Source organism: Gouania willdenowi, chromosome 4 (assembly GCF_900634775.1).
Source record: "Gouania willdenowi chromosome 4, fGouWil2.1, whole genome shotgun sequence".
In the NCBI taxonomy this organism is placed as follows: Eukaryota; Metazoa; Chordata; class Actinopteri; order Blenniiformes; family Gobiesocidae; genus Gouania; species Gouania willdenowi.
The window spans coordinates 17,766,186-17,782,436 of record NC_041047.1 but is presented as its reverse complement, the minus strand read 5'-3'; the positions used below and the strand labels follow the sequence as shown (position 1 = coordinate 17,782,436).

General features: G+C 39.2%; 1 protein-coding gene across 2 annotated transcripts in view; it reads right to left on the bottom strand.

The window, feature by feature from the left end:
* The window catches only part of p3h2 (prolyl 3-hydroxylase 2), a 55,082-nt gene that overhangs the window by 26,000 nt on the left and 12,831 nt on the right, over positions 1-16,251 (bottom strand). Inside the window, exon 1 of one of the 2 annotated variants that reach the window (XM_028443481.1) lies at positions 11,348-11,503. The exons of the other annotated variant lie outside the window; for it this stretch is intronic. The gene's annotated coding sequence lies outside the window, so the exon portion shown is untranslated. Of the gene's footprint in view, positions 1-11,347; positions 11,504-16,251 lie in introns of those variants that run through there. 2 annotated transcript variants of the gene reach the window in all.

Genomic DNA, 16,251 nt, shown 5'->3' with positions numbered 1-16,251 from the left:
CAGACCTTCACCTGGTCTGTGTTATTACAGCTGAAATGGTGATAGTGGAAACTACCTGCTGCTTTGATTAGGTTAAAAAAAAAAAAACAAGTGACCAAAACCAATTTGGAACCAAAATGTGAACCAGGTAGTCATCATGAGTCTGAATCTATTATCTATCCAAATACAGTTTTGCCCATTAATACTAATCGGGAGCAGGAAATGGTGAGATGGAACTGCTGTTTATACAACTGTGAAGGTGCCTGGACTAACGCTGACATCATTGAGCTGCTGGAGGAAATCACTGCCACTGTTCTTCTCGCCTTCCTCTCAGACATCTCACTTAATCTAGCAGACAGTGAAAGGCAGCACCATTCTTTCCTCCCAGATATACCCAGGCCAACTGGCACCACATCAGCTACTGTATCCTTAGTCGACCATCAAGCCCTTTTCCATGCCTGACATTGCATACTGGCTAGTTTCACCAAACACAAGGGAAGCTTTGTGTGAAAACCTCAAAATTACAAGGTGTGTGTGCATGTGCGTGTGTGTTATAAGCAGAGTAAGCAGGGTGGAAAATCACCCATGTCCTCGTCCTCCTCCACCTTCATGTTCTCCTCCCAACACTGCTCTCACGTTCACCCCTGCCTCAAATACAGTAACCCAGTCTTTCTCTCAGGAACTTCTAAAAACAGGCCCAGTGAACTGCCCGTCTCTTTTTTACTCACTCTGTTCACTCCTCTGATCTCATTCTATATTGGTTTCCATTCACATAAAGGTTCCTTTTATTTGAGTGGAAAACTGACTGCTCCTGTTAATAGCCTTTCTGACAGTTGGTTAAGGTTTCAACGTGACGACTTTTACGGGAATGTACAGACATCAGCACCATAAATGCTATTACTTATGCTTTCCTTAAACAGTTTTGAAGAAGGAAAAACCACAGACTACCACCAGTATAATTCACTCGTTTTTCTATTTTATTTTCACAAATAAAAAAATGCCTGCAATAAAAGTGCAACATGTAAAAACAAATTCACATTTTTGTTATTTCATTACGAGTTGTATGGCAAAGTTGATGGATTCATTTTTAAATGCTAACTTGTAAAATTACCCTTATAAAAAGTCAATGGGAATTTAGCTTTTAATTAAACTCTAGAGTTTACAGGTATCATTGTTTAGTTTATTGTTAAATAGTGAGTAAACCGGTTGACTTTACTTGTAAATAATGTGTATTTTTATACTTTGACAGCAAAGCTAGACTATTGATGGTACGGAAAGATTTTTCATTTCAAAGTCTTCCAAATTCCGTTTTGTGGTACACCCATTTCAGCATCACATTACACTTTTCCATTTCCTCATCTTTTTCTATTTAAATGACTTTACCTGCTATCAAACCTCCCAAAATTGTACCAAACATGCTAAATAGCGTTAACAGAGTCACTATAGTTATTAATGTTACATTTTATATGCTTCAGATAGTTTACAAAATCAAGATGTTACTCTGAAATCACATGAGATCACATCATAAGAGCAACGTTATCCCCCTCAGCCACACATTTAACAGGAAAATACTATGGATTTATGTGATATTCGCTTTAAAATATTATTTGTGACACCTTTCATTACCATTACGTGTCACCAGGTAAAATGACCACCACTTTCACTAATTCACCAATAGCTAAACCTTCAGATGTGAATGCAGTCATAATAATATAAACTGCCTGTTCATCCCAACACATTAAAAACACATTTCAGATGAAGGCAAGGCAAATTTATTTGTATCACGCATTTCATACACAAGGCAACTCAATGCGCTTTACATGATCAAAAAGTGCAACAGAAAACATTCAACAGCTTAAAATCTATAAGTGCATTAAATTTGGCAAAAAAAACCAAAACCAAAAACATTTAAAATCATCAACAACATGACCAAAAATTTCCCTCTCAATTATAAGCAGTAGAGAAAAAGAGTGTCTGTAACTTGGATGTTGACTTCAGCTCTGCTGGAAGTTTGTTCCATTTATTTGCAGCATAACAACTAAACACAGCATCACCATGTTTACTGTGAGCTCTGGGCTCCACTATCTGACCTGTATCCATGGATGTGAGAGACCTGCTGGGTTCATACCTGACTAACATCTCACTGATGTATTCTGGACCAAACCCATTCACATTTTTATACACCAGCAGCAGAACTTTAAAGTCTATTCTGAGGCAGACCGGGAGCCACTGTAAAGATTTGAAAACTAGAGCTGTGCATTCATTTTCAATCACAGAATAACATGATCACTACTCAATTTGTTACACATTTCTTTTTCAGATTGACTGGTATGGTCTACTTATTCTATTTGACGCAACAGCAAAAAAATAAATAAAAATAAACAAAACATGTTTGTTTTGCTGTCATTGCTCTGTGTAATCTGAGACAGGCTTTAGCATTTTGCAGCTCCATTAACGCATGGAAAAAAATCTACTAGTCATATGTTAAGGGCAGAACTTATTGAGACAAAGACTCGTAAACCCTAAAGTGCAAACATTAACCAACTTCCAGGAGTAAAAAATATGATCCTATAACATCTATTATTGGAATGACAATGAAGGGCCTTACATTTGTTGAGCAGGCCAACAGAAGGTGCAATAAACACCAATTCCTCCCCGTAAAGCTGGAATAGGCTGACAAAGCAAGAAGAGAAACATGGATGTCTGGACCATGTCAGAGGAAAACAATATGAAACCAAAGTATTTGGAAACTCTCTAGACCTTTCACTCCAGTTACACATAATGCCCCATGAGGGGATTTCCCTTCAGGGGAGTATTATGAGAGTCAGCAGATTTACAGACATGCCACTCAGGTGCTGGGGTCAAAGGTCACTCCCTCATGGGTCTTTCCACTGTGTCTGTAATGTGAACAGGTGAACATGATGTGGGTAGGGTAGGGTAGGGTACACAATGCTACCCATTCTTTCTGATATCATTGTACCAATGTAAAATACGAAATACAATTTAACATATTGACATCAATGTGGAGTTGTGGCTATAAGATACAAAGGTAAAGGCTGGAGTGGTTAAGAAATGAATATAAGGATAAGTGATGAATGTTAACATCTCTATGAAGAGAACTCCCTGTGAGTGAAATATCTTTTAAACAACTTCAACAAGCTAAAGTGCTCTCATGAATCCGACACTAATCTGGGTTAAACCCAACTCTCGAAAATCCCAGTAAGGTATTCATCCATCATGACAGAAACAACCTGTGAACCAGTGAGCCACTCTCTTTTTTTTTTTTTCACTTCTAGTGTCAGAGTGAATTTCCACACAGGAAAGTAGTAGAAAATTGAAAAGCCCCGAGGCAGCGTTTTCTGTTGTACTTCAAACAACCTTAAAGTAATGGATATATCTTTTTTTTCATGGAGGTCATTGAAACAATGCAGCGACCGAGTGAACCTGACCAATGTTTCATCACAAAATCATTCATCACAAGTCAACTAGTCCCCCTGGGGCCTTGGAAAATTTAAAACGTTCTACTTAGGATAATATGTTGGAAAAAGTGGCAGGACAATGTTTAGACAAGTAAAAAGACCAAATAGAGATTAAGGAGCGCCTAAAATACATAAGATTCTTACAAACAGGGGCAACTGAATACCAGTAGCATCACAACCAAGTATATATAATAAACTGTATAAAATTATATATATATAATTGAAGATAAAAGGAACAGTTACACTTACATATCAGGTAAGGCTCATTATCCAGACTAGATGTATTTAAAAAGTTTCATGCATTGGAGTTTGCATTACTACATTATGAGCATGATTTCACAATGTTTTTACGTATTAATATCAATGTTGAATATCAAGACACTACAGATTTTGGTCGAGGTTATTCTATAATAACTTTCAATATTTACAGTCAATGAGACCAAATGATGAGACAATAACTAAGTACAATCAAAAACATTTTTATTTTCTGTGTTTGGTTCTATCGTTGTTTAAAATGAAGTCATTTCAGTTTGTCCTGCAGCTGTTTGACAGAATAGTACGTTAACCTCCACAAACTAGGATGAGAAAAGACAAAGAACGGTCACTTCAGGGGCTATGAGAAAAAGGAAGAAGGAATGAAGTTCATTCTGCTCAACCACGCTCCCACTGAGAGGCCAAGGTTAGTAGTGTGAACCCTCAGCAGGAGGTAAAAGGAAGATTCCAGAGAAGGAAATTAGATGAACCCTCAATAAATCTTGAATGAAATAAATAAAGGAATAATACAAATGAAGAAGAAGCCAATTAATTTAAATTCTGGTTCTATAATAAACAATGCAAAACTGCATAATAGTTCTTTTTTTTTTAAGTGCAACTAAAAATGTTTTTTGTGCCTTAGCAATTGGACTTTTAAAAAAAAACAGTTACTGCACTATATTTACATCAGTTATTTGTTTGGACCAGCAGAGGGCACTGGTAACCCAGTGGTCGGTTGGCATGCAGATATTCTTGCATTGAAGAAGAGATGCTATGCGCTAGCAGACAGAGCTAATAGAAAAACGTGACTTTTACAGATATTCACGTAATATTACAGATATTCTTTCGGTGCTAAGGGGATAAGGAATCATTTATGAACATGTTTAAGAGTAGAAGGCGGCCAGAAAGAAAGTAGTAGGAGATTCCGCCTGCTTCCTACACTTCTGGATAAGTACTAAAAAAAGTACTGCGATTCAATTTTCAGAGTATCGATATGAACTGTGATACTTATGAATCAATTTTTAACTGACTTACGATTATTCGTTACATCCCTACTTAATTCCTTTATCTGCTTTGGGTGAACTTAATAAAATTATTTTAAATGATCATACAGAGATACCATATTAATCGTAGAGGTGGTTGCAGCCTGCTGTCTCTACTTAATGATGCATCCAGCAGGTAACTACTGCTGTTGCCAGATATGGTGTTTTCCACCTACATACGAAGGCCTGTTTACAGCCTGTTTTAGCTGGGTTTTCGTCTATGTTATCTGGCACTCTCTTGAATGAAGTTAAATTGTGAGAGAGCGCCATTTACAAACACACTCAATAACGTTCATCAGCCAGAAATGCCTTATGTTCAGTTTACATTCACTCAAAATACAAACATGTTTATGAATAAACATTGAATGCGTTCAGGCACAACACTAAAAGCAATATTAATAATTATGTTAAAATAGTAGTAAAATAACAATTTTTGCTTTTCAATATTGTAACTTGTATTAAGATAAAACACTTTCTTCTTGGATTGTTACAATGACTTACTGTATTGTGACATCCTTCTGCAGTGTAATGAAATGTATGATTTAATCAAGCTTCAACCAAAAACTGCACAAAAAAAACGTCACTACCAGGCGCAAAACCTAACATCTCTGTTAGAAACAGAGAAATACTTGTAATTAGATAAATGTTTTTTTTTCGAGTGAAAAAAAGATAAAATTCACTGGTGTGATGATGCAATATATTTGGATTCTTCAAGAACCTCTGGCAAGTGATCCAACCGAAGCATGACTATGCATTGAAATGTAAACGAGTACATGCACAATAAGAATGTGCGATATATCGTCATTCAAGATATTTAGTCAAAAACATTCTCACTGGTAAAAATATGTCATCCCACGATACAAAACGATAATGACCATGTCAAACATTTACAATGTCCTCCAGTTTGGCTTCTTTTTTCCATTTTGCATGATATAATCCGGAATAGGGTTTTTCTCAGAATTTCTTCTTATAACACTATTTAATGTACTCCAGAGGCCTCTCATACTATTGTATTTTTTTCAAGCTGGTTTGTGTAGTATTCTTTCTTAGAGCTTCTGATTATATTGGTTAATTTATTTTTATACCTTTTATATTTTGTTTCAGAGTCTAAGTCTCAGTTCTTGTTCTTAGAAATTTCTTGCACAGGGCATTTTTCTTTTTACATGCATTTGTGAAATGTCAGCATAAATAATAATGTCACTATTCATCCATCCCAACTTGTGAAACGCAATATTTTACAATTATATTTCACGTGTTCACAAGACAAAGCTGTTCCCATTAGACTAATGTAACTATTGAGAGTAGTACACATAAATATACTGAATGAATAATTAAATTAATTAAAGCTTGATCTGGTTTAATTATAGGAAATCAGAGTTATTTATCAATCATAACTTTATGTAACTCATTATAAGATTAATGAAACAAGATTCAGCAGTAAAAACACTTAATTAAGTTATTTTTTAAGTGAAATAAATTAATTACATAGAGTAACACTAATAGAATGATCCAAATGCCCTAATATAATCCATAAAATATCAGCTCATGAACTCTTTGAGTCAGCAGCTATTGTAGCCTTTTTTAATGTGTCTAGTGCTGATGTATTCAGATTTATTTGTGTTTGAAAGGAACCTGTTTACACTTTATATGTTTTATTTATTTATTTAGTTTTTATTTATCGTGATGTTTATCGTTAACGTGATAACCATCCCTAATGCACAAGACAAACTTTTACATTCAACCACAGTGAGGTTTTGGCACAGACTGCCAGAAAGTGACAGAAGCAATAACTCAGACTCCGAGGTGAGTTCTTTTTAATGATGGAAAGACATTCTGTACATATTAAGAAGGCACAAAGAACAAATGAATCCTCAATGGAAATATTGGAGAAATGACAAAATCTCATTTTAAACATTTTCTCACCATTTTTCTCAGGTGATGTTTGACTTTGAAACCTCTTGCAGTGAGCCTTAGGCTCAGTGCACAGCTGCATTTCACTTTAGTGTGTGTGAAGAGGAAAGTGGAATGAGAGGAAAATAAAAGGTGGGGAGAAGTAGGTTTTTTTCCCCCCTTTTTTTTCAGCAGTTAAATACTTTTAAGCTTTCGAGGAAATACTGCAGTGATTCCTGGAACTACATGCCTTCAATAACACATTCTCATACTTTCCGAAGATGTGCGTCCCATGAAGATCTGTGTTGAGATTTATCCCAACAAACAATCAGTCAATTTTAAAATCAGTTCATTCTTTCAGCAATATTTTACATAGTTTGTATAAAGAAGAGAATAAAGAAGTACCATCAAATCCCATTCTCTTTGAGTGAATTGTATTTCCATCAGAAATACGACATGTTACTGCTGAGGCTGTCACATTACACAAATCTACCAGCCTTGACACACAGCATGAGGACTGGAATTCAGGCCAAACTGAAGAAAACACAGTCATAAGAAAACCATATTGGTTCAACAATATCCTATTAGCTTAGAAGATTTTACTGACTTGACTTAATACGGATGATTGAACAGCCAGTCTCTGTGCCATTCATAAAACCCTGATCTAGTACTCTATTCACTTCCATTTGTTAAGAAGAAAAATGTGTTTCTTTTAAGTTTTACAAAAGCTAGCAAGTCTGTACGTGCGAAACCTTTTTCCACGTGTAGTGAAACCCTTTGTGCAGGTCGGCTGTCTTTCTTTGATGTATCCGGCTGTGAGCGGCTGCACTGTGTACTGTGCAGGTCAGGGGTTGTGTGGGTGCCATGCTGATGACCTAGTGGTGAAATGTCACAGGAATGAGCATGTCTCACATTCCCAAGCGGTGACACAGTTCATAAGAGAGACACACTGTGCTGAAGGCCACTACGGAGCCATTAAGACAAGGCGTCATGCTCATTCACAGAGCAATGCTTCAGTTACCATGAGGACAGTGTTAAAAAACAACATTAGGAATTGCCATGTTGGCTGATACATTGTGTATGTGATACTGCTCACGCCTCCTGTCCCCTCTGAGGTGTGTATCTGTCCGTCAGTATGATTTAAAATGAAATGTTCTATTTAAAAAAAAAAAAAAAACACTCCGCACATCAAGGAAAAACTCTCTTTCATCTGATATAAATTAGCTGGGTAGAGAAAAGAAAGAAACCATAACATTATCACTAACTGTAGTCTAAATAATGTTAATGCAATCTGTATCTTTCTCATGCTGCTGGAAAGATCTCTCCAGTGTTTACTGGAGCTTCATTAAAAGTGTTACAAGAATCAAACAGCGTTTTGTTCAGATGAGATGCTACATTCATAAATCAGGGAAAAACTGAAGATATGAGGTTAGGGTTACACTGCGTCATCTTGGCTGTGGTCGTGTACGACATGAAGGACTCCAAGAGAAGCTGGTTCCTCCCTGTGCCGTCTGTAATTTCAGCTAATCCAATGGCCCGATTTCATTCATGACTTTACCGCAGTTTAAATGTTACTCAGATAAGGTCATTAGTAATTACACTGGAAAAATCACCTGGACTCAAAAGACACATTACTGTAGTTACTGTTGTTTCCAGCTGTTTCTGTCATTCACTGCTGTTTGTTACAGTGTTCCCCCCTTACAGGCCTTACAGCAGGGGTGTCTAACTCATTGTAGTTCAGGGGCCAAATATGAACCAGTATGCCTACTCTCAATTCTTGTTCTTCTTGATCTCACTGCTGCTTTCGACACCATCAACCACTCCATCCTACTTTCCCGCTTAAAATCCCTCTTTAATATCACTGGCGATGCCCTCACCTGGTTACAATCCTACCTCACTCTCCGTCCATCACTTTCCTTCCCTGCCGCTGAAACCCTAATTCACGCCTTTATCACATCCCGCCTTGACTACTGCAATAGCATCCTCTTTGGCACAACCTCCACACTCCTAAATAAACTCCAATACATCCAAAACGCAGCTGCCCGCCTCCTCACCCACACCCACTCGCGTGACCACATCACCCCTGTCCTCCAAAACCTCCATTGGCTCCCCGTTCCTCAGCGCATCGAAGTCAAACTCCTCCTTCTCACCTATAAAGCCCTTAATAATCAGGCCCCCTCCTACCTCACTGATCTGCTCCACTCCTATACTCCCTCCCGCAGCCTCCGCTCCTCAGATGCAAACCTCCTCACTGTCCCCAGGACCAAGCACAGAACCTGGGGTGACAGAGCTTTCTCTGTAGCTGCCCCCACCCTATGGAATTCCCTACCAAGCCACATCCGAAACTGCACCGACCTCCCATCCTTCAAATCATCTCTCAAAACTCACCTGTTTCACTCAGCCTTCAACATTTAAACCACCCACCCACTCACTCACTTCTTTTCTCTGTCATATTTTCTTGTTGTTTTTATGCTGTAAAGTGTCTTTGAGTGTCTCGAAAAGCGCTTTTAAATAAAATGTATTATTATTATTATTATTATTAAAAACTGCCTTCATGTGTTATAAACAAAGGAAAAACGCAAGCCCCTAAAAATATTTTGGAGTTGTGATTTGAGATCTCTACGACAATAATCAATGTTTTCTCTTTCTCCTGTGGGCCAAATTGTATGCTCTATAGGACCAGAGTGGGCCCCCGGTTCTTGAGTTTGACACATTTGCCTTACAGGGACCTCCTGTGATGTTGCGAATGCAAAAAGAAACTAACTAATCTTAGCTAGAGTGAGTAACAAGCAGTTATGCCTCTCCAATAGGTGAGGTGTCAGTTCACTACCATGAAGGCACTACTGCTTAAAGCCTGTTTGTGTTTAGTTGTTTCCATCAGTGTTGTGTCAGTGAATGCAGCCATGACAGTGAGTGATGGACCCAGCCATCGTGAAGCACTTAACAGGAGAGATATCCATCGGTACCCCTCGATCTGCACGACAGGCCCACCTGGCAATGGTTTTTTCTGCCGTCATGCCTGCTCGAGCAATAAAGTCAACACACTTTGTAGCACAACTGAACACTGGCCACTTCCTCTAAATGCAACCTCAGGAAATCAAAGCATGTGCTGAGATTACCTGTGGAGGTGAAAGCCGAGTCACAGTGAGGGCAGATTGTCTCTGGGAGAGGACGCATAGGTGTGTGTGTGTGGCCACAGGGATGATGCCTGTGTTGAGTTATTGCTCACTAACTTGTCCCATCTGCATCCCTTTCCTCTACTGTGTGCACTGGACTCTTCACGTAAACCCTCAGACCGTTTGTAATATTAACTCAAATCCCACCTCTGAGGTTTAAAGCCTAAAGACTCCCTGATTAAAATGTGTAAGGAATGTCCCTCAGACATTACGGCTTTTCTAGTAAAGTTTAAAACAGGCAGAGAATAAAAGTCCTGGATTTCATCAACATCTCACAAGAAAAAGAAAGAAATTCCAAGAATCCTTCACATCAACACCCTGGCAGCCAAGACCTATTTTCAAGGCTGTATTTCATGGCGAGAAATGAAGTCTACAGCTGCTTTGTTAAGACAGTAAACAGAAGGACTCCTGCGTCACAGTAACTATTAAACCCACGTGAGCATTTGATACGTTTTTGGATCAATGTAACTGTTTACTGCAGTCGGTAGAGAGCTGAAAAGCTTCCCCTTAGGGCTGGATTGTAATGATATCCTATCAGTGAGGAAATTATTTGGCAAGAAAGAACACTCAGGAGGACACAAGTTCGACATCTGTGTATCATAAGCATTCTGTGCTCTACTCCAAGATTTAAGATATCATAGAGTAAACTTAAAACTTATGGAAGGATTAATTTATCCAAAACAAATCAAAGAAGTAGATAGAGCAGCGTAAACACATGTATTAATTCTTCTTTTCAGCTCAATAGGTTAGTATCGGTAAGTTTTTCTATCTCACAGAAAGAAACAATCTCAATCCGATATTGAGTCGTTATATGTTATTCTTTCCAGAACAACACTACCAGGCTGATTTACTCCACAAAGTAACAACAAACAAAATTCAAATTTCTCAGCATTGTCTGGTGAAACTTGATTAGACTTGGTTATTCCTCTCTCACACAAACCTTGATCCTAATAAGCTGTTCCTCTCAGGGTGATCCCTGTACTGCAAGCACGTAACAATATTAATGTTTAAGGTGAAAGAGGAAATTAGGAGAGGAAAATGCCTAATGCTGAAGTTGGAAAAGCCTCGTGAGTGTGAGTCAGAAAGCTCAGGACCAGCAGATTACTCATAAACCAGAGAATTTCTTTGGACAAAGCTAAAACCAAACAGCTGAAACATCATAAGATGTTTGTCTCTCGCTCCATTTGTCTCAGACAAAATTCACAAATTTTGGCCACCTTTTCCCTTTGTGGCTGGACCGTGCGTAACCCTGGAGGTGGATCATTAAAAGCCTTTCTAGTTAAAAGGAAAACTAACCAGAGAGGCCAGAGGTCTCCACACCCAGTTTCTTATCCAAAGGCCCTTGGGGCAACACTGGCCTACATTTCTCTCAGCTGTCTGAGTTACTACTTCACAGCACACAGTAATTAAAGGCACTCTTTGGAGGGACAGAGGTCAGCTTGACCAAACCAATTCATGATGTTTAATGAAACAGGCAGGACAGAAGCACTTTAACTAAATCTTCAAACTAAGCCGAGGTTACACGTACCGTTAGGTGTGGCTGAAAATCCAGAGTAATCCCTCAAGATCAGATCTCTCAGAAATCCTTTTGTCAAACCGTCAAACATCAGAAAACATCGCAGGGACTCATTCTTTGTGCTCCAATAATGCTCTTATCTTAATCCATCATCCAGTCAAAGGAGCAGCTGTTAGACCAAAGGATTGTTATAAACTACAGTGATGATGAGCTGTTTTGGCTGATGTATCCAGCACATTCAGTGCTTACAAAACCAAACCCAGTCCTTCTCCCAGTTACATCCTCAATAACATCCAAAGTAGTAAACACTTACTTTACACTAAACTCCACTTTCCATGCTTAAAATACCTGTTGTATCAATTTCTCTTGAAGACCATGCAATTCCGCTGGCTTGAGTCATCCCACACACAGCTGCTAGAGTCATAATTGGATATAATTGCCCAATATCCTGTTTCTAACTGTTGTGAACTTGTGTTTAAGCAGTTAAAATCCTTCTTTGTTATGTTTTATACACTAGTTTCATTCACTTCTAATTCTAAATAATGATATGTTCATTATGGAGGGTCAGTGTTGAAATACCACTTGCATAAATCTACTGAGCCGTCTCGAAGAAAATAGAGGTCCACTCACTGAAACAAGACCTTTCCACTGAGCTGTGGCTCAGATAACAGGATGTCCCTGCGGGGGAGGAAAGGAAATCCCCCACTCAACCTCCAGAAACAGAGATATCTGGAGAGTTGCGCCACCAAATCCACCACCCACATAACCACCCGAGGTCTCATTTGTGAGGGAGTTGCTGATTCACAGGAAAAACCTTTGACTAGAAGAGCAGGAATTTGTTCGGGCACTGGACTCCCAAAGATAAAGCTGACTTCATATCCTCTTTGCTTTCAGCTGTCATCCAGCATTGATCAACTCAACTCAACTTTCAGCCTCACCAGCCCCTGACGATAATGTGACTGTGTGTACAACCACATGAAAACTCATCTCAGCTGCTGGTTTTATTACATTCATTCGCAACTCCATGTTGCACTTACAGGAACAGCCTGTTGTACTTAGATTTTCTCGAGAAGCACCAGACTTGGCCGTGAGTGATATTACAGGAGGTAACGCAAAAAAGAGTAATTGATGGAAACAAGCAGAAAATGAAATAATCATTCATAGATGCTCAACCTCACCAATTACATCATTGGAAAAAGTGACTCCCTCACTGGCTGCAAAGCTGGGGAAGGTGGAGAAGCTACTGTTTTCACAAATAAAAGCAGTGTTTGATAGGAGTCATTAAAAACACAATGACAAGCAAGAGCCTGAACTTTCACTGAGTAATCCAACAGAGTATAGCAGCCCTGTTATTTATACCACAGGTGCTGGAATAAATGACTTGCAAGGCATTTAATAACACCTTTGGTTGTCTTTTCTATGCCTGCAGGAGGCTCAGGGATAAAAAAATGTTTTGAGTATAATGTTGACACTAAGCCAAAGCAGCTGTAACTGCCAGGTCCTACAAAACCAAAGCGAAACATTCCAAAATACTTCCAAACACTTCCTTTAAATCGGAGGCAGGTGACAGACCACCACATCGTGTTAACATAGTTCAGTGGAAGGAAGTAATAAAAAACAGGTGCTCGATACAATTTGATTACAATTTAACATTGTGGGGCTCTGGACTTCTTCCTCTTTTTTTGTGACAGACTAAAAAAAAACAGAAACGCAGAAAAGTCCCCCTCTGTCTTTATCTGTGTTAAAATAAGTGATAGGGATCGTCGCCAGCAGCTTTAAACACAAAGCTATAATTTTACCATTGCAGTGTCTCTTTTTTGAGTGTAGCAGATTAAAATGTTGATTCAAAGTAAAGATAAATGATGCTTAAGCCTTGAAGCTTATTAATGCACATTTTTTAAATAAAGGTAAAGAAAAACATGAACTTTGTAAAATCAATGTTTCCCGTAATGTCTTTACAGTGTAGAGTTTGCCTGCGTAAAAACATGAGCAAACACAACAGCCCGTGCAAAAGCATGTTTCGGTTGAGTAACCCTGTGCAATGAAGCTTGCATCGAATGTGAAAAAACACAAGCAATGCAATTGGTTTGTTTGACTATAATAAACATGCGATCTGAGTGAATCTGTTATAACGCGCTAAATATTATCATTCCCAAGCACGGATTCAGATTTAAAGGTCCTGATTCCTATCCCGACTGCTTCACACTCAGTTTTTGTTCTGGTCCTAGAATTTTTCTTTGCTCTTAAATTATATATCTTGCATTTTGTCTTCACTTCATTAACTGTTTCTCTTTAGTTTCCCTATAGCATTGACTCCCTTACAGACAGACTCCAAAATTGTGTTTCACCTACATACTGTATATTGAGATTAGTTTGCCATAATTTTTGAATATGTAAATTCTCCTATTCCACTTGGCATGCATGGAGAAAAAAGTCAAATATCACTAAATCTACTAATTTACTAACTTCTTAATCCAAATGCTGAAGTTTTATTATAATTCGCAGCAGTAACAGTTTTACAAATCCTGTTAAGAACCTCCGGTTATGTCTTCTGCCTACTTTTGCTTCATAGTTTACTTAATTCTGCACATGTTTGCTGTAAAACGGGGATAACAATGGCCTATTTGGAAACCACTACTTTATGATCTCATCCTGTTCTGGTAGCATGGCTCTGTTTGAGGCTGAAACATCCCATTACCTCAGCACACACTCAGCTATGCCATTCACACATGCTGACAGCTAAAGGCAGCTGATGGTCCAAAACCTCACTGCCTCCGCTAAAAACCACAGACGGTACTAGTGAAGACATGGAAAAAAAAAAGAATGGCTGGCTGTGTATTTCAAGGCTACACATTAGTGAAAACCGCACGGTAAAATGGCAAGGAAGAGGACAAGTAGGGCTGTGTTATTGTTGGCTGCGATGAAGCAACTGTAAGAAGAGGCCCACACAGAAGTTTACGAGTGAGCGAGAGAGAGAAAGAGAGCACTACTAATAGTGAAAGGGTCAGTTGACATATGTTGAAAATCCAGTGTCCAAACATGAAGCTGTCCCAATGTCATGTTCTGTGTGTTAAGTTGACTGTAAATGTTTGACTTTTTGTAGTGAAGCTAGCTCCGATTTAATGGGTCTGTTGAGTAGCGGTCTAAATAGATTCAATTACCCGTTCTATGAATGTGTTTGATTGTATTTGGAGAGACAGCGACAACCAAAAGTGGCAGTTTTTTTTGTGTCGCAGCACAAGTAAAAGTGCCGCAGCGCTTTTTTTCCTGCCATATGCCAGTTTTTTCTCCCGTGGCACATTGTCCTAGAACGTCCCAAATTGTCCCAGAGTGTAACACATTGTCCCAAAGTGTCCTAAATTGTCCCAACTTGTCCCCACACTGGCGCGGCAAGCCGGCCGGGGCCCACACACTGCGGGCACTGCCCCCAAGACCACCAGATGATGAGGCCAGCACCAAGCCACACCCGAAGGAGAGAGGCAGCCCCATGCCCCGCAAGGCCAACACCACCCGGAGAGACCTCGCGAAAAGAGCACCCAGCATGTGTGTGTTTAGTGAATGTATGAGGTGCTCCCCACCCAATCTTTGTGTATATATGTGTATGTTGTGCATTGGCTTCGGAGGGTAGAGGCGGCGGTCGTACCCTCCGGGGGGTGGTATGTTAAGGTGTATTTAAAATTGGAGGGATTGGTAGGGCTAATTAAGGTGAGAATGCCACCTCCGTACTACTACATAGTAGCACAAGCGGCGGCTGCGGTGCTACTACTAAGAACTATTTTTTTTCGGGAAAAACAAGCACTCACCATTTCACAACTGTGGTCTGGAGATGTCAACCACAAAAGTCTATTGTCCACCAAATAGACAACCACATTTCAAATAACGTAGAACAATATAGGACACTCTGGGGCAATTTGGGACAATGTGGGACAATTTGGGACACTGGGATACTCTGGGACAATGGAGGATCATTTTTGAGGGACAATTTTGGACACTCTGGGACAATGTAGGACAATTTGAGACAATGTAGGACAATTTAAGACACTGGGACAATGTAGGATAATTTAAGAAAATGTGGGACACTTTGGGACAATGTGGTTGACATTTGGGACAATGTAGGACAATTTGGGACACTTTGGGACAAGGTGCCATGGCAGGAAAAACTGGCATATGGCAGAAAAAAGCCACTTTTGGTTCTCGGCCCTACTGTGTATTTGTGCATCTACCCGATGTTGGATTGGAATTTAGGTTCTGAAATGGAAAAATAGCTGACAAGTAAAAAGGCAATCTGACCGTTTCTTCATTCTCTCCCTCTTTTTTATCTAAAATCGGCCCTCAACATGACACAAAAATGCCGTACATGCATGTTTTGGGACAAAATCATTCATTTACGTGCTTTTTGTCACTGGAAAAACGAGGGTTGAATGTCTCGAAAGTGTGACAGATGAACAGTTCCACCAATAATGCCGTTCAAAATCTCTTGATCATGCTATCCTGTGATAGATCAATCAGATTCAACTGTATGTTAACAAAAAGGCATCTGTCAAGAAGAACGACCGAAGAAAAAACTGCTTATCTCAGCCGACTTCCAACATCTCCAGACGTGGTTTCAGTCGCAATTAAAATCAGGAATTCAAATAACGTGTGATTTATCCACGTTGTGCCAGGGAAGTCGTACCCTCTCAAACATCTTCCATCAACATGTGAGATATTCTGAGGATTTTAACAAAAATCTCTCCTCTAATTACTGTGCACTGCTGTATTTAGATAAAATAAAAAAGAGACCATGCTGGGTTTTACTTTACAAGAGGTTTGGGGTTCAACCAGTAAAGCAACATGAAAGGAAATGACTGAGTCTGCAAGTTTCTATCACGTAAGCTTTTTAGGCTTTCATTGAAAAGCGTAAAGTGCCCAGAGCA